Consider the following 19,448-nt stretch of genomic DNA (forward strand, 5'->3'; position numbering starts at 1 on the left):
AGGGGCGCAGCACGCAGGCGCAGAAAGGGCCGCTGGACGGAGAAATCAGCGCCTTGGAGAGATAGAGGGGTTTCTGGGGCGCGCTGGATTGTGGGCCCTCCGGCCGCCATTAGTCGCAGGTTGTGGGTCAATGTTCTATTGCCCGCGTCGCCCACAGAACCGTTTCTGGAAATGCAGACTGAGAAATTCAGAGCGGGTTTGATGAACAGACACTGACCGTACAATGTAGAACAAAGTTTCTCAAACTATTTTTCTCGTGACCCAGTGGAAGAAAAACACTTCCCCCAGGGACCCCAAACAATAATAACTTCAGACTGGAGTTTTCATCAAATCCCAATAAAGGTCAGTCCATGCTCGCTCTTCACTTCACTTCAAGTAACAACCAAAATTAGACATCGACGTTGCTTGAAAAACATTTTAAATACAGTATAAATACAGTAAAAGAAGATCAGGTTGAGTTTCACTTCCTTAATGTGAGGGGTGGGTCTGTCAGTTGGTCATGATCTCGTTCCAATCTGGATCACAGGATGAAAGTGCTTCAGGCATCTCACGTGCGCTGTTGAGTTTCTTTCTCTTGTTTTTAACCTTGTCAAAGTCGAAAATCCCAGTTCGCACATGGAGGTTGTTGTGAACGGCAACAACAGAACAGTAATCATAACAGAGGATATTCTTTGAAAGCACTGATCCAAAAAGATGACAATCTGAATGAATTGTGGTGTGTTTTCAGTATGCCCACAAGAGAGTCGCACCGGCTCGTTTTCTTGCTCAGGCATCAAGTTTAGCCTCATTTTTGATTCAGGATTTTCGAAAGCAAAAGGATCTTTCACCAAACGCTTTTCCTTCAAATCCCTCTGCAGGGAAGTGGCGACTAAAATGGTCAGACTGAGCAGCGAGATGTAACTGTGTGACACGTTTCATTTCATTCCCTTTATCTTCATTGATGCTGTCCTCCTCAATGTGCTGTAACAGTGTGAAGCAGTAAATGAGCTCCGCTCCCATTTCTGAGCGTAACTCTTCAAAAACCCTGCAGTTCAGTGAGCTCTCTTTAATGAAAAACCCCTTCTCATTCCAAGCCATTAGAGAGAGTGCGGTGCCCAGAACTGAGCACTGAACTCTAAATGATGCCGAACCAGAGCTCTGTCTCAAGGTGACATAACTTCCACTGCTTTGTATTCCAATTCCCTTGAGATAAAGATCAAAATTTAATCTCCACTTTAACATTTTTTTGTGATTTAGTTATCACTTTTAGTGATTTCTGTACTTGGACCCCTAAATCGCTCTCTTACCCCCACAGTTCCTAGCTTCTTGCCATTTAGAAAATACACTGATCTATCGTTTTATGGTCCAAAGGGATGACCTCACACTTCCCCACGTTGAACTCCATCTGCCACAGTTTCACCCACTCACTTAATCTATCAATGTCCCTTTGCAAATTTCTGCTCCCATCTACAATGTTTACTGTGCTACCTAAATTATTGTCGTCAGCACACTTGGAAATAAAGCTCTTTACATAAGAACATAAGAAATAGCAGCAGAATAGGCCATATGGCCCATCGAGCCTGCTCCGCCATTCAATAAGATCATGGCTGATCTTCGATCTCAACTCCACTTTCCCGCCCGATCCCCATATCCCTTGATTCCCCTCGAGTCCAACAATCTATCGATCTCAGCTTTGAATATAACTCAACGACTGAGCATCCACAGCCCTCTGGAGTGTAGAGAATTCCAAAGATTCACAATCCTTTGAGTGAAGAAATGTTTCATCATGTCGGTCCTAAATGGCCGACCCCTTATCTTGAGACAATGAGCTCTAGTTCTTGACTCTCCAGCCAGGGAAATCAGACTCTCAGCATCTACCCTTTCAAGTCGTCTAAGAATTTTATACATTTCAATGCGATCAACTCTCATTCTTCTAAACTCCAACCAATATTGGCCAATTTTGCACAATATTTCCTCATACTACAATTGCAGCAAGACCTCCTTACTCTTATATTCCAACACCCTTCCAATAAAGGCTAACAGATCATGTCCCTTCCTCACTCTCATTAGACCCTTGGTAACTCAGTATTTCCAGCATGTTGTTCCTCTTTTCCTTCGATGGGGAAAAGAAATGAAGGTTGATAACATTTTACTATAATTACACTCGATTATGAACTGCATCAAATTCGATTGTAAACTTAAGAGTTTCTGATGGAAATAAACTAATAAGAACACTTAATTGCGATGGCCGGGAATCGAACCCGGGTCAACTGCTTGGAAGGCAGCTATGCTCACCACTATACCACCATCGCTGAAAATAACCAACAATAAAATAGTTCCCAAACATCAGATCCTGAACAGACACTGCAGGCTGTTGGATTTTGTTCTTCATTTGAACTGGTTTCTGACGGATCCTTTCTCGCTCTGTTGCAGTTCCTGTTTCCGCCCAGTAGATTTCACCAACCCCCAATCAATGGAAATTCCACACCAGCCAGTAATTCTTCACCTGATATCGGACTGAAGAGACAGTCGATACCTGCAATACTTGACCAGCTGGAAATACATTTTACCACAGCTCACATCAGCCATTGAGTAAAGTTAAATAATTCCATTAAATCATTACAGAGACCGGACTACCAACTGGGCAGGAATGGCAGCTTAATATTCAAGTCTATAAGATCTTTAGAAAGGACAGGGAAATAGGGAAAGGAGGAGGAGCAGCAATATTACTAAAGGACAATATTACAGCAGTTCAAAGATAGAATATCAGTGAGGGTGAGCGGGCAGTGTAAACACTCTGAGAGAGACCCATCACAAGTGTCCCCACTGTAATCCTCCAGAAGGTATAAGAAGGGCGAGTGCGGGAGGATTTCTTCATTCTTTGTGAAAGTGTTTGTGAGATTGTGGAAATGTCTGGAAGAGGAAAAACCGGCGGTAAAGCTCGGTCCAAGGCCAAGTCTCGCTCATCTCGGGGCGGACTGCAGTTCCCTGTTAACCGTGTTCACAGGCTCCTGCGAAAGGGGAACTATGCTGAACGTGTGGGTGCCGGAGCCCCGGTCTATCTGGCTGCTGTGCATCGAGTATCTGACGGCTGAAATCCTCGAGCTGCCCGGCAACGCGGCCCGGGACAAACAAGAAGACCCGCATCATCCCCAGACACCTGCAGCTGGCCATCCGCAACGACGAGGAGCTCAACAAGCTGCTGGGACGGGTGAACATCGCTCAGGGTGTTGTCTGATATCCAGGCCGTGCTGCTGCCGAAGAAAACCAGCATTGTGAGCTCCAAGAGCAAGTAAACCGGCCAAGGCTTAATCTGATAACCCAAAGGACAGGACCAAACTGATTGAAATCTTTGAAGAAGGAACAGAAAGTGTAGGCAAGTTTAATGCAGTAGAGGTGATATATTTGGATTTTCCGAAGGTTTTCTATAATGTACCACCTTGTAGACTCATGGCTAAGTTCAGAGCACGTGGAGTCAGGTCAGGTGGCAGAATGGATAGTAAGTTGGCGACAAATCTGAAAGCCGAGAATAGAGGTTAAGGGTCGCTGCTCAGACTGGCAAAAGGTGGGAAGTGGAGTTCCAGTTGCTGGGACCACTGTTCTTCACAATTTACATTAACGATTTGGATTCGGGAATCGGAAGTACAATTTCAAAATTTGTGGACGACACCAAATTGGGGGATTTAGTTAATACAAAGGAAGAATGCATCAAAATGCAAGAGGACATTAATAAACTTGCAGAATGAAGAATCAGGAGGTCACGCACTGCTCGGATAATAAGAGTCTAAACGGGATAGAGGAACAAAGGGATCTAGTGGTACAGATACACAAATTACTAAAAGTAACGACCCAGGTTAATCAGGTCATAAAAAGACAAATCAAACACTACGATTCATTTCGAGAAGGATAAAGTTGAAAAGCAAAGAAGTTATGTTAAACGTGTATAGAACCTTGTTTAGACCAAACTTGGAATACTGCGAACAGGTCTCGTCTCCATATTATAGACATAGGGGCATTGGAGAAGGTGCAGACAAGATTCACAAGGATGATGCCAGAAATGAGAGGATATTATTATCAGGAAAGACTGAACAGACTGGGTCTCGTTTCAGAAGAAAAGAGAAGGCTGAGGGTTGATCTGATCGAGATTTTTAAGATAATGATAGGGTTTGTTAGGATAGATGCAGAGAAAATGTTTCCACTTGTGGGGAGTCCAAAACTTCAGGTCATGAATACGAAATAGTCGCCAATGAATCAAATAGGGAATTCAGGAGAAATTGCTTTACCCAGAGAGTGGTCAGAATGTGGAACTTGCAACTACGAGGAGTAGCTGAGGCAAATAACATAGGGGCATTTAAGGCGAAGATAGATCAGCACATGAGGGAGAAAGGAATAGAAGGATATGCCGATAGGGTTAGATGAAGTAAGGAAGTAGGAGGCTCATGAGCAGCATAAACGCCGGCATGGACTAGTTGGGCCGAATGGCCTGTTTCTGTGCTGTAGTTTCAATGTAACTCGATGTAAAGGCTCTTTTCAGAGCCACCCTCTGTATCTGTGAAAGGGCTGGTTACTGTCTGAAGGGAGACCCTGATATCATGCTATCAGTGTGGCTTTGAGCTGCTTTTGTCTCGTTGTGGACGAGATGAGGTATTAATGGGACTGGAGTCGGGGCAGTGAACACAGTCCGGTACTTTAAACGGTGACTTATAGACCCCAGCCCACACATCACCAGGTTTCTTGTATTTATTTAAACTACTTGCCATGCTGGGCTCATAAAGAATCACCAGAACTGCTCGACTAACCTTTCTACATCTGTGGAATTCAGCGCTTCGCTCCGTTTCTGTTCCATTTTGTTGGATTATTTATATAACGCATCAAACTCACTGGGGAATCACTGAAATGTAACTCTGTAGAGAAACAAATAACAGTGAATTGCCTGGTGCCCAGGAGATCAGGAACATGACTCGCCTTTCGTCCTGTTATCGAGTAAACCGTGTTTAGAGTCCACCGACCCGCTTTGGTTCCATATGGGGGATTAAACAGAGAAATCGGGAGGGGAGGAGACAGTCAGAGTGACAGAGCGGAGAGCGGCCTCTGATCTTCCAGCTCCACCTCCAGTTCTCTCCATCCGACAGTTTCAAACCGTTTATCGATAATAGAACCGAACCTCAGCGCTCCGCACAAACCCTGACAGACCCGGGCTTCATATTCAAGGATTCCCAAAACCCGAAGCTTTCAAATAAGCCCCGTTACAATGAAAAATCGTTAATATTCCTGCCTAAATACAGTCCATTCAATAACAAGTCAACTCGGCTCCTCCATTTCAGTCTGTTTCCCTGTTCTATCTCCCCACACATCCCCTCCCAGACGGGTTCAGCGTTTTACAAACACCTTATTCCAGCTGATTTGGAGAATCTCATATGTTGAGGTTTGAGTTATGACGCGGAGTTTCTCCGCCAGTGTTACCGTCTCACAGCGACTCTCGCCCTGAATCTGTGAAAAGATTATGACCATGAACTGGGACTGGAGCCGAACACATTCCGAGTTACAGTGAGGCCCGGCCCGGACATCTCATTCTCTCTATTTTATATCAGACATTATCCGACTTTCATGTCCAGCAATAGAGAGAGAGTGAGACAGTATCAGTCTTACACTCCCTATCTGTGTCCAAATCACGCTCAATAGCAGTATCCACCTTCATATACAGCACCAGAGAGAGAGAGAGGGAGGCAGACACGGTGAGAGAGACAGAGAGAGCGGTGAGACACAGTGACAGACAGACGTTAACAGTATTAGTTCCAGACTGACCGGTAAAGTGCGATTTTATCCAGAAAGATCGCGTTGGAGAGACAGAAGATGCAATCTCATCTCTCACTGATATTGTACAAGGGTCAGAAACACTATTAATCCCACACTCAGGGACAGTACAGAGAGGGACAGAAACAATGGGCCACATTTAACCCTCTAATGCCTGTTGTACTATCTGCAGTTTTACAGCTCAGGGCTGTTCGATATTACTCTCAGTGACTACAGTTTCACTCCGGTTAAATTAATCTGCGACTGTTGCTGCCTGATATTAACCCTACACGGTCCCAGCAAATACACCGACTCCCACTTTCCTCCCATGTTTCTCCAGGATTGGTTTGAGAAATCCTCTCTCAGTCACACATTATAGGGGCCATTAATGAAGAGAATCCATTGGCTGATTTCACAGCCGCTCACTTTATCTCTGAAAGGTTCTTTACCATCAAAAGACCCCGAGCGAAACATCAGGGATGGAAACATCTAGTTTAATAGTTGGAGATTGTAAAGTCAGTCTGGATTCCAGCGTTAGGCACTGGTGGAATCCCATCTGTTTCCCATTCGGGTTCCTGTTCCTGCACTGCCTGTGGACCCCATTCCCTCTGACATTTCCCCCAGCCCCACTTCCTTTGCTCAGACTCGGAAAAATTCCAATTGGGGAAAGTTTCCATCGATTTTTGGATTGGGAATTGTGGGCGCCATTCCCTCAGTGAGCGGAAGAAGATGGTTTAAAACAGGCGGGAATGGAGAGATCACGGCCCCCCGGGGGAAGGGAGCAAAGAGTAGCCTCGTTACAGCAGCTCATCGCTTCGGGACCGTGTCCGCGGGTGGGCTCAGAGATCGGCATTGAGTTCGGGGGAAGTTCAGGGGGAGTCCTGGGGGCTGTTTGTAAGAGGCGGAGTGGATCAGGAACTGGTCCCTGAACATGGATTGAGAGGGGGGAAGGGAGAGGTCATTCTCGGGCTGTGTGTGTACAGGGTGTGTCCAGGGGAAGGGAGAGAGAATGGGAAGAACCTGCTATTAAAATCATTGCTGCTTTCTCTCCCCAAACCAGTAATGAATGGCCCTGGTTTAGTTCCAGCCTCACCCTATTTATTGTGATTGGATAGTGAAGAGTGGAAACAGAGCCGGACAGTAAGGATGTGGGGAGTTATACAAAGAGCATCTATTGCAGGCTTCAGCTGAGAAGTGTGAAGGACACATTTTAAACAGCGGCTGTTTGGTTTCGGTTGAACGGTAAGTCCCATGGGAGAGGGGATTCGAAACCTGACCTGTACAAAGGTCCCTGCCCCATCGGGTCGTCCCATTCATGGATCGGTGCAGGGGTTGGGCCGTGTCTGGATGTCATTAAATTGTTGTAAAACAGCCCAACACACCTGGTATGCAGAAGCTGAGTGCTGCAGTACTGCAGTGGAGTCAGACACTGACACTGTTTGTATCACTGGATTTCATTTGTGGATATTCAAAATGATCATTAACAGAGATATTAAACTGATCACTTCTGTATTTTCTACCTCACGTGTTCCTGAGTAACAAGAGATAGTTTCCTTTCTCCAGGCAAACCCTTGAACGATCCAGAATAAATGTGATGCTTCCTCCACCCGAGGCAGAAGGAACATTGCAGCCAGCTCCTTCTCACACACAGTAGGTATATTATCACTCACAGAGCACAGAGACACAGACAGCTCATCAGTTCCACAGTCTCAGACAGCAGAAGTAGTCAGTCCCACACTGATCACAATTTCCAGAGACACATTTTCAATCCAACAGTCAAGCAGAGTAGGTGAGGCTGACACTGTTCCATTTCCCCCTAACTCAGTCCCGCTGACAGGTAGATACAAAAATCCCAGTCCAAAATCACACTCTCAGAGTGAAAGGCACTGTGTCAATCTCACAATAGAGCAAAATTAGCTACGAATTAAATACCAGATAGAAATCACACATGGTACCCGATTCAAAGGTACAGAATGAATCCCAATAATGTACCCCGAGATTCAAATTGAATACTGGCCCAGAACTCTCACACATGACTTTAATACATGCAATATCCATTCGAAAAGTGTATCATATGATACAAATTGCACACAAGTCCAAAACTCAGGTAGAGTATCAGATTGAGAAATATTGAAAGATAGTAAACCTGAGAAACAAATTAGATACTTGTTCAGAATGTACTCGTAGAATGAGATTTAAAGATAGATTGTCAATTCTATTAGTGCAGACTGAGATACACATTACATACCAGTCCAAAAATCTCATACAATATTAGATTGAAAGATACGGTGTCAATTCTATTTCTACAGACTGATCTACACATTACATACCAATTCAAAAATGTCACCTTATCAGTTTGAAAGATACATTAATATCCACAACAGTACTCACAGAGATACAGATTTAATAGTACTCTAAAAAGCACACAAATTATCGGATTAAAACCTGCAGCATCATATCCTAAAGTATGTCCATATTTACCAATTAAACAATGAGTAAAACTATTTAAACATCGAGATATTAAAGCTACAATATTGAACGCCATAATGTAATCTGTACAGAATAATTACGTACAGATACAGAATGAATCTCACATTCAGAGACAGTACCAGAGACACAGAGACACAGAATGACTCCAACTCTCACAGATGCAGAAGGAATCCCAAACTCACATACAGTACAAGAGACTGACAGACACACAGTTAATCCCACACTCACACACAGTGCCAGAGACTGACAGGTACAGTATGAATCCCACACTAACATGCATTATGAGTAACTGCATATTTAGGATGAATTTAACTCCCACATACAGTACTGGAGACTGTATATACAGAATGAATCCCACAATCACATGCAGTATGAGTAACTGCATATCTAGGATGAATTCAACTCCCACATACAGTACTGGAGACTGTATATACAGAATGAATCCCACACACACATGGAGTACCAGAGACTGACAGATACCGAAAGATTCCCACACTAACACACAGTTTTATATAAGGAATTAATCACAAACTCTCACACACACTGCTGACAAGATACAGAATCAATTCCAAACTCACACACAGTATCAGAGAGTGACAGATACAGATGAATCCCACACTCACACACAGTACCAGACACTGACAGATACAGAATGAATCCCACACTCACACACAGTACCAGAGACTGACAGATACAGAATGAATCCCACACTCACACACAGTACCAGAGACTGACAGATACAGAATGAATCCCACACTCACACACAGTACCAGAGACTGACAGATACAGAATGAATCCCACACTCACACACAGTACCAGAGACTGACAGATGCAGAATGAACCCCACACTCACACACAGTACGAGAGACAGACAGATACAGAATGAATCCCACACTCACACACAGTACCAGAGACTGACAGATACAGAATGACTCCCACACTCACACACAGTACCAGAGACTGACAGATACAGAATGAATCCCACACTCACACACAGTACCAGAGACTGACAGATACAGAATGAATCCCACACTCACACACAGTACCAGAGACAGACAGATACAGAATGAATCCCACACTCACACACAGTACCAGCATGAAATGGTCCTTATCAAAGTCACAATTGATACCCTATGTGACTACCACCATGATAAACTATCCCTCCTCATCCTTCTCAAATACAATATCTCACCGTGCTGTTTTGCTGTTAGTCTAGTTTCCTCTCTCTGCTTTTATTGGAATGTGTTGCTTTTCCATCTGATAACACTTGGTATCATCGTATTATGTTAGTCCACAAGAGGAGATCATTCGGCCCATCGTGCCTGTGCCGGGTCAAACACACGTATTCGTTCAAGATTCGTTCAGAGATAGATTGAGTGCTTTGTTATCAGAAAATTGCCTGAACCCCCACAGTCTACAGCTTTCCTCCTCGCTATCAACCACACGGCCTATTTTTGTGTCACCCGCAAATGTCTTTATCATGCCTCCGACTTTTAAGTCCAAATCGTTCATGGATACCACAAAAATCAAAGGACCAAGTACCGAGCCCTGCGGCACCCCACTGGAAACAGCCTTCCATCCGCAAAAACACCCGTCGGACATTAACTTCCTGCCACTGAGCCAATTTTGGATCCAACAAGCCGCATTCCCTTGTATCCCATGGGCCTTTACTTTTTTGACCAATCTGCCATGTGGGAACTTTTCAAAAGGCTTGCTAAAATCCAGGTAGACTTCATCAATTGCGCGACCCTCATTGATCCTGCTTGTCACCTCCTCGAAAAATTCAATCAGGATCATCAGACACGACCTCCCCTTGACAAATCCATGTTGACTGTCCTTGATTCATCCGTGACTTTCGAAGTGACAGTTCATCCGATCCCTCAGAATTGATTGCAATAATTCGAAATTGAGTCTTTCTCCTGCTTGCTGTCATGACAGATCAGGCGGTGAACAATACTCAGGCCCGGCCAGCTCAGTCGGACAGAGCACGAAGTTTTTAATCGTGGGTTCGAGCTCCACGTTGGGTGAGTAACATTTTAAACTTTTATGATGCTTTCACTGGCCAACAGTGCAGAAATTATGCAGAATGAAACATGAAATCGGTCGTCAGGATGGCCGAGCGGTCTAAGGCGCTGCGTTCAGGTCGCAGTCTCTTCTGGAGGCGTGGGTTCGAATCCCACTTCTGACATTTGTTATCTTTACTGTTACGTGGAAATATTTTATTTGTGGATTGGGCTGCAGCTGATTTTCCTGCCAAGTCGATTTGCTCCTCCCACAAAAGCAACTGGCTTTGTGATGGAAATGTGACTTGAGAAGTTTCGAACGGTGAAATGGTTCACATATTAATGACCTGGACAAAGAAATAGAACAGCAGTGGGAAACATTTAAAACGGTGATCAATAGAGTCCAGGAGAAATATATCCCACTAAAAAGTAAGAACAAACGAGCCAGAAATGACACAGCAGGGATGAATAAAGAAATAAGGTCAAAATTGAAACTGAAGAAAAAGGCCCACACTGGACAATAAAGGAGAGAGGGGAATGTGAAAAGACTGGGAAAGAAGTCTAAAGAACTATTAGAAAGGCAAAAAGGAATATCAAAAAAAGCAAAGTATTCTGGACACATCAACAGCCAAAGAAAGTTTAGGATAGGAATAGGGTCACTAAGGGATACACACGACAAACTCACAGGCAATGACAGCGAAATGGCAGAAATATTAAATAATCACTTTGCTTCAGTATTTACCAGGGAGACCAGCATTGAGTGCATGACAGTGGAAGAAGAGATCAAAAAAATATAAAAACATTTAAGATCGAAAGGGGGGGAGATAATTGATAATCTCATCAAACTGAGAGGGGAAATTTCCTGTTAGGTGCCTAACCAGAGTTTCAAACCGCTCACCCACGCTAATTTCCGTATTACTGTTCAGATTCATTTCACAGGGACACGATTACTGTGCACCATTTAGAGAGGCTCAGTGAAAGGCGGAAATTGATCTATTAATGGAATCATGGAATAGGACAGCGCCATTCGAATGCCATTCGGCCCATCGTGCCTGTGCCAGCTCTCTGAAAGAGCTGTCCAGTTAGTCCCACTCGCCTGCTGTTTCCCCATAGCCCTGAAAATGTTTCCATTCAAGCGTTTATCCAATTCCCTTTTGAAAACTGAGTTAAAAAAACAATATTGAAAGGGGTGCTGGGGCCTCTGCAGCGTCAATGTAGAGTGTGTGATGATTGAAGTTATCAAGATGGTTTCTTTACACATGGTATGTTGTGCAATCATCCTGAAATATCTTCAATATCCAATACAAATTGAATTGCAAACCTGACGGACCAACACTGGAAAACAAGTCACGAGTGAACGCAAATCATCTGGGACCCGTTTCAGCCTCACGGCACTTTAAGTAAAGTGAAATAACTTTGCATTGAAAAGATTTGGAACTTGCATCTGTGCCTTTATCTGTTCCATTTCTTAAAGTTGCTGGCGTCTGATGATGTACACGCCTCTGCTCGCTCTATTGAACAAGAAAGGAGGTGTTTGACGATGACGGGACCTGTTGGTTATGAGCTCATCCTTCACATTGAGTGGGTTCGCATCTTTTGAACGGCGTCAACTTTAGCCCAGCGGTGAACTTCACAACAAACAAGTTCATCACCGTCTCACCGCGGGCACTGACTGACATGTTTATTGTTATTTATTTCAGACCTAAATAAATAGTAACCGTGATTTGAAATTTGCACTAAGTGATTTTTAGGTAGTCGCCTTTAAATGTTTCAAAGGCGACTCCTAATTTATGATCGTCCGCCATTTCTCCAGCCGTTTTGAAAACAAAACATGTCTCTGCTTTTCGCGTCTTTTTTCGAAAGGGAAAAAAATATATTTCCCGTGACCTCTGAAGGATGTACAAGTACATTTCAGAAAGCTGAAGCAAGTTCACCGAGCTTAAATCGTCTGACCACGTTAAAGGCGCTATATACATATATTTTAATATGTATATATATGTAATATATGCAAGTCGTTGCTGTCTGTTTCTGTGGCTGTCTTTTTTCTATGTGTGTCCATCTGCAGGTCAATTTTGAATCAATACCAGTGTTCGTGTCAGTTTGTTGCATGAAATAAATGAGAGTATCAGGCGCTCCCCTCCCTGCCATTGGGTCGGTACTGAGTCAGGGTTTAGACCAAACTTCTGGGTTTTTTTGTGAAAAAGCAATTAAAACCTTCATTCGGGAATTATCCAGTCTCATGTGAGCGGTGAAAGAAACAGTGACCCCGATGTGATGTGAACACGCAGACTTTTGATCTGGAGTCAGACCTTTGCACCACGCGCTCTGAAGACAGGATCCTGGATGTTATCATTTATATGAATGTTTCTCAAACACCGTTTCATTTCTCCCACCTTGGTTGAATCGATGGGGCTTATCAAATCTCCGCCAGATCCCACCGGGAATGAGACCGTATTGGAAGCAGCCTTCACCCCCACGATCACGCTGGCTTTCATCGCCTGCTCTCAGCGGACTGCATTAACAGGGCTGGGAGATATGGACTTTGTTCATATTATTCAGCAATGTGAATCGTTCAATATTTACTAATTTTTAATGGGAACAAGGTTTTAAAATGTTTCCGCCTGGTTTCGAACCGGGGACTTTTCGCGTGTAAGGCGAACGTGATAACCACTACACTACGGAAACCTGATACTGCAAACTCCGTGTTAGGGATATAACCCCTCAGCCAAACTAATTTCCGTATTACTGTCCAGGAGCTCATTTCACAGGGATCCATTTACTGCGCTGTATTTCGGAAGGCTGCAGAGAAGGATCGGTGACGATGGTCAGGCAGGGAATCCCAGAGCATCGCGCTCACACAAACATTTCACTGTTTTTTTCATGTGCCTGATATCCGACCGCAGTGTAAATTATGGCGAATCAGGCATGCTCAGATGACATTGTTCACAGAGTGTTTTCTTGCAGCCAAATCACACATTAGAAAACGTGAAATGAGATGAAGAGATCGGAGCCATTTAAAGTGCTCCCAGTTACTGCTGATCAGGAATTAAAACCTGGCACCGGCTTCAGGTCGATCAGAATGAGGCAATGAATCCGAAAGTGGGAAGAAAAAAAGCGCAATTTTCGTCCCTGGGTGGGCTCGAACCACCAACCTTTCGGTTAACAGCCGAACGCGCTAACCGATTGCGCCACAGAAACCGCCCGGTGCTTTTTCTTGCAAGATACACTAAAGCAGCGTGTCACCGAGCCAAAGTTACATGTTGCAGGCACAGAAATGCAATTGTCCACTATCAGTGTTACTTTTCCAGAAATAAAGGATGGGACATTGTTTATGGAAACATGGAAACGGTCTGGTCTCGCTCACAGCATCAATATCACCGCCAACCAGCTCTCCTGCAACCGGCGCGCCCACCGGTGCTTTGTCTGTTATTGAGTCGGACTGTGGGAGAACCTTTGCCACACGGACTCCAGCGATTCGAGAAGGCGGCTCACCACCACCTTCTCAAGGGCAATCAGGGATGGGCAATAAATGCCGGCCTCGCCAGTGACGCCCACAACCCATGAACGAATGAAGAAAAAGTATTCTGAGCGTCCTGACGCTGTTATCAGGTTTTGATGCCTGATCTGCAGTAACTGGGAGCGCTTTAAATGGCTCCGACCTCTTAATTTCACCCACAACATCAGAGTAAATGTTCCAGGGGGACATGCCGACTCAACTGCGTCTTGGCCGCCTGTCTGCTCAGTCCTTTATTCGTCTCCAATTCCGTTTCCCAAAGCGTATCTACAGATTCACAAAGCTCTTTGTCATTTCGGTTCCTTTCGATTTGTCCAGCTCCCGATTGGCAATAATTTGCAAACCTGGTTGCAACCCTCCGCCTTCCATCGTGTCCAGGGATGGGTTATGTGGAGAGACTGGAGAAGCTGGGATTGTTCTCCTTCGAGCAAAAAAAAAGGTTAAGGGGAGATTTAATAGAGGTGTTCAAAATTATGAGGGGATTTTGATAGAATGGATGGGGAGAAGCTGTTTCCATTGGCAGGAGGGTCGATAACCAGAGGACACAACCTGCATTTATATAGCACCTTTAATGCAGTAAAACCTCACAAAGTGCTTCACAGGAAGAGTTTTTGAACAAAACTTGACACTAAGCCACATAAGGAGATATTGGGACAGGTGACCAAAAGCTGAGTCGGAGAGTTAGGTTTTAAGGTATGTGTTAAAGGAGAGAGAGGCGGAGAGGTTTAAGGATGGAATTCCAGAGCTTAGGGCCTAGGCAGCTGAAGACACAGCCGCAAATGGTGGAGCGATTAAAATCGGGGATGCGCAAGAGGCAAGAATTGGAGGAGCACAGAGATTTTTTTTATACGTTCATGGGATGTGGGCGTCGCTGGCGAGGCCGGCATTTATTACCCATCCCTAATTGCCCTTGAGAAGGTGGTGGTGAGCCGCCTTCTTGAAACGCTGCAGTCCGTGTGGTGAAGGTTCTCCCACAGTGCCGTTAGGAAGGGAGTTCCAGGATTTTGACCCAGCGACGATGAAGGAACGGCGATATATTTCCAAGTCTGGATGGTGTGTGACTTGGAGTGGAACGTGGAGGTGGTGTTATTCCCATGTACCTGCTGCCCTTGTCCTTCTAGGTGGTAGAGGTCGCGGATTTGGGAGGTGCTGTCGAAGAAGCCTTGGCGAGTTGCTGCAGCTGCAGTGCATCCTGTGGATGGTGCACACTGCAACCACATTGTGCCAGTGGTGAAGGGAGTGAATGTTTAGGGTGGTGGATGGGGTGCCAATCAAGCGGGCAGCTTTGTCCTGGATTGTGTCGAGCTTCTTGAGTGTTGTTGGAGCTGCACTCATCCAGGCAAGTGGAGAGTATTCCATCACACTCCTGACTTGTGCCTTGTAAATGGTGGAAAGGCTTTGGGGAGTCAGGAGGTGAGTCACTCGCCGCAGAATACCCAGCCTCTGACCGGCTCTTGTAGCCACATGATAGGGTGGGGTAACGAGGGTCTGGTGGGATTTGAAAGCAAGGATGAGAATTTTAAAATCGAGGCGTTCCCGGACAGAAGGTTTGACTGGAACGTCACACCGTCCCCTCTCGTGTTTACTTCCACAAACTTACATTGGGACAGGGCTTGGGCGGATTTTTCTGTGTCTCACCCGGGGCCGCTGAGTCTCCTGCAGTCCCCCCGATCACCAACTCATCCTGTTTGTAAATTTAAACCGGAACAAGTGCCTCGCAAAGGGCAAGAAATGAAGGCAAGGCTGGAACCTCTGGCAAAAAAAAAATCTCTTGCCCACCAGCGAGGTTTGTGTACCTGAATCGCTAACTCTTCTTTCAAAGTTTTGACATTCTTTGGACGCCACGCGGCACCTCCAGACTTGTCTCTTGCACTCGCAGTGAAGCGGAGGGCCGTTTTCACTCGCACCGCCAGCAATTGTGATATCAAGAAAAAGGTGGCGGAGAAATTCTCCATTTCAGCGAAAATGGAGCGCTGGGGTCCGCTCATGAGTGCAGCGTAAAAGTTGCAACTCGCACCCACGATCCCGAGGTGAATGACTCCAACGACTGAGCTCGCCAAACCTGAGGAAACTGTTACTTCCTTGTCTGTTGTTGCAGCGAGCCGGCTGTTGGCTCCGCTCCAATGGTTCAGTGCAAACCATGAAACAGGTTCTCCTGAATTCCATGGTGTCGAAGGCAATCGAGTAACAAGTCGAGCAATGTATTCCGCTCAATCATTGATAATTCCATTCAGATCTTCTGCATTTCAGCTGCACTTCCCCCAAACATTGCGATTAATTTTGCTCAGTATTTGTTTCGCTTGTTTAATATTTTGTTCTCCGGTTTTGCCGGTTTTGCTGTCGTTATCAATGACAGGGAGCAATGAACAATGAACTAGTGACCAAAGTTCCGTTTATTATTAAAAAGCAGTGATTCCGAAATTATCCAGGCTGATATGAATGGTAAGATAAATAGTGATTTCGACACTGAAGTCAGACGCGCTACCGTTTCTCCACGAGGTCTGCTGATGGCATAGATTATATATGTATAAAAACTTATTATATCCTTAAATATATATATTTGATGCAATGTTCCCTTGTGGTTGGGAATAGTTCATTGCACAAAAATAATTCAAGTCTGTGAGACATTTCATGTTTTCTTTAATCGCCATTAATACGTTCTGTTGGACACTGAAGGAAATGCTAACTTGTTTGCCAAGTGACAATTAAAACGTCAATAAATCTTTGAGCTTTGCATGTCATGAACTTTTATCCCTTCCCATTTTACATACTGTATTTTAGGAGTCTGCTTAAAAATGTTTAGTGCTTATTATACAAGGAATCTGGTGTAGCCGCTGTTAAATTTAAAAAGGATTGTCGCCCCGTTCACGCATGAACAAACTCGACCCTGGAGTTTTATGGGGAGCAAGTCCCAACAAAATGTTTCCCTCCGAGGTCAAATCGGGGAATTTCTGCATGTAACTGGTGAACATGATAACCGCTACACTACGGAAAGGACAAACTTTTCGGTCTCAGGTCTGAAGGAAGTGTCTCGGGAAAACATGAACCGCTGAGTCTCTTTACACTGACTCTTTTCACGAGCATTTCATCGATCGAAACTATACAAGTCACAGGGAAAAATGTCAAAGTCATTAAACTCCCGAATTAGCCCCAAAATCAATCAATCTCAGTTTTGAAATGTTCAATTGACCCCCGGCCTCAACAGCTTTTTGGGGGTGAGTGTTCCAGATTTCCACTCCCCTTTGTGTGAAGAAGTGCTTCCTGACATCACCCCTGAACAGCCGAGCTCTAATTTTAAGGTTACGCCCCCTTGTTCTGGACTTTCCCCACCAGAGAAAATAGGCTCTATCTGCCCTGTCAAATCCTTTAATCATCTTAAACACCTCAATTAGATCACCCCTTAATATTCTATACTCAAGGGAATGCAAGTCTAGTCTATGCAACCTGTCCTCATAATTGCTTATCAAGGATAGCCACCAAAATGGGTTTTACGATGGCTGGCTTTTGAGTGCATTGGCTTTTGCCAATGGGTATGTTGGTCCAGGGTTATGATTCTCGCTTCGGGGTTGTTTGTCCAAATATGTGAGAGATCCCGGACGAGCCCTTATTTTACTTTTGATCTTGAACGTCCAAAGACAGAAAAGTACCCAAATCACCTCACATGAGTGAAACAATTCCTATGTTTCATACTATTACCGAACACAACTGCCCAACTTGGTTCTGATGAAAGGTCATTGAGCTGAAACATTAACTCGGTTTCTCTCTCCACAGATGCTGCCTGACCTGCTGAGGGTTTCCAGCATTTTCCATGTTATCAGAGTATCACTTCCCTCATCAACTAACTACACTCCTCCACTAGATGTCGCCTTGTGGTGCAAACAGGCTCCTTCGGCACAGCCCGGTGTTCTGCTTTCGGCATTAATTATAACTATAACTTTTGAACTTGTTAGTTCAAACATATGGCCTTGTCCATTGACCAGATGGCAGAATGGTGTTTATCTCTCACCAGTGCAGCCCTTTCCCGCTGCATCAGCTTGGAATGATACGTAGCAATCATACAGATGTCACACCTCTCCTGCTTCCCTGTGAAGCTGGTGAGACGAATAACACACAATGCTGTCTGACACACATACACACCAGCTCTGAATGATTTAAAGGCCTTGCTATGATGGTCAGAGAATTGTTTATATCAAAAGGATAATTATACTTATGAGTATTCTGATATCAGCTACAATCCAAGAGTTTCTGGACTTCAGAATCTACCGGTCGCTATATTAAACATATGCATGCATATAAAATGAAGCAAATCTGTCTTATGATTGTAGTTTCATTCTCCCAACAGAGATCTATAGTTCCTTAATTAAGAGGCAAAAGCTATAGATCAATATTCCTTCAATATAAAGACTAACACCTTCCTTACAATACAGATACCCCAAACTAATATAACACCTCAAACTGATGGAGCTTCTCAAACTAAAACAGTACCTCAAACGAATACAGTACCTCAAATGGATAGTGAATTTGAAACTAATATAATACCTCAATCTAATGCAGTACCTTAAACTAATACAGTACCTCAAAGCGATACAGCAACTGAAACTAATATAATACCTCAAACTAAAACAGCATCTCAAACTAATACAGTATCTCAAACTAATACAGTACCTCAAACTAATACAACACCTTAATCTAAAACAGCACCTCAAACCGATACAGAACCTGAAAATAATATAATACCACAAACTACTGCAACACCTCAAACTACTACAACACATCAAACTAATACAGTACCTCAAACTAATAGAGCATCTCAAACTAATAGAGCACCTAAAACGAATACAACACCTCAAACTGATACAGCACCTTAAAATAATACAGCACCTCAAACTAATACAGCACCTCAAACTAATAGAGCACCTCAAACGAATAAAACACCTTAATGTAATACAGCACCTCAAACTAAGGCAGCACCTCAAACTCATACAGCACTTCAAACTAATAGTGTTCCTCAAACAAATAGAGCACCTCAAAATAATATAGTACCTCAAACTAATATAGTACCTCAAACTAATACAGTACCTCAAACAAATTCAGCACCTCAAACTAATAGTGTTCCTCAAACTAATCCAGCACCTCAAACTAATAGTGTACCTCAAACAATACAGTACCTCAAACTAATAGTGTTCCTCAATCTAATCCAGCACCTCAAACTAATAGTGTTCCTCAAACAAATACAGCACCTCAAACTAATAGTGTTCCTCAAACTAATCCAGCACCTCAAACTAATAGTGTTCCTCAAACAAATACAACACCTCAAACTAATAGTGTTCCTCAAACAAATACAGCACCTCAAACTAATAGTGTTCCTCAAACAAATACAACACCTCAAACTAATAGTGTTCCTCAAACAAATACAGCACCTCAAACTAATAGTGTTCCTCAAACTAATACAGCACCTCAAACTAATAGTGTTCCTCAAACAAATACAGCACCTCAAACTGATAGTGTTCCTCAAACAAATACAGCACCTCAAACTAATAGTGTTCCTCAAACAAATACAGCACCTCAAACTAATAGTGTTCCTCAAACTAATACAGCACCTCAAACTAATAGTGTTCCTCAAACAAATACAGCACCTCAAACTAATAGTGTTCCTCAAACTAATCCAG

The 19,448-nt window shown here is 43.9% G+C and overlaps 4 non-coding genes across 4 annotated transcripts; 1 reads left to right on the forward strand and 3 right to left on the reverse strand.

Annotated features, from left to right (window-relative positions):
* Positions 1-2,219: 2,219 nt before the first annotated feature.
* Positions 2,220-2,291, reverse strand: trnag-ucc (transfer RNA glycine (anticodon UCC)). Its single transcript has one exon. It is a non-coding gene; the product is annotated as a tRNA-Gly (tRNA).
* Positions 2,292-10,367: 8,076 nt separating this feature from the next.
* trnal-cag (transfer RNA leucine (anticodon CAG)) lies at positions 10,368-10,450 on the forward strand. Its single transcript has one exon. It is a non-coding gene; the product is annotated as a tRNA-Leu (tRNA).
* A 2,427-nt stretch (positions 10,451-12,877) lies between these two features.
* On the reverse strand, positions 12,878-12,950 carry trnav-uac (transfer RNA valine (anticodon UAC)). The gene has a single exon. It is a non-coding gene; the product is annotated as a tRNA-Val (tRNA).
* Positions 12,951-13,389: 439 nt separating this feature from the next.
* On the reverse strand, positions 13,390-13,463 carry trnan-guu (transfer RNA asparagine (anticodon GUU)). The gene has a single exon. It is a non-coding gene; the product is annotated as a tRNA-Asn (tRNA).
* Positions 13,464-19,448: the final 5,985 nt, after the last annotated feature.

This window comes from Heptranchias perlo, unplaced genomic scaffold, assembly GCF_035084215.1.
Source record: "Heptranchias perlo isolate sHepPer1 unplaced genomic scaffold, sHepPer1.hap1 HAP1_SCAFFOLD_47, whole genome shotgun sequence".
Lineage (NCBI taxonomy): Eukaryota > Metazoa > Chordata > Chondrichthyes > Hexanchiformes > Hexanchidae > Heptranchias > Heptranchias perlo.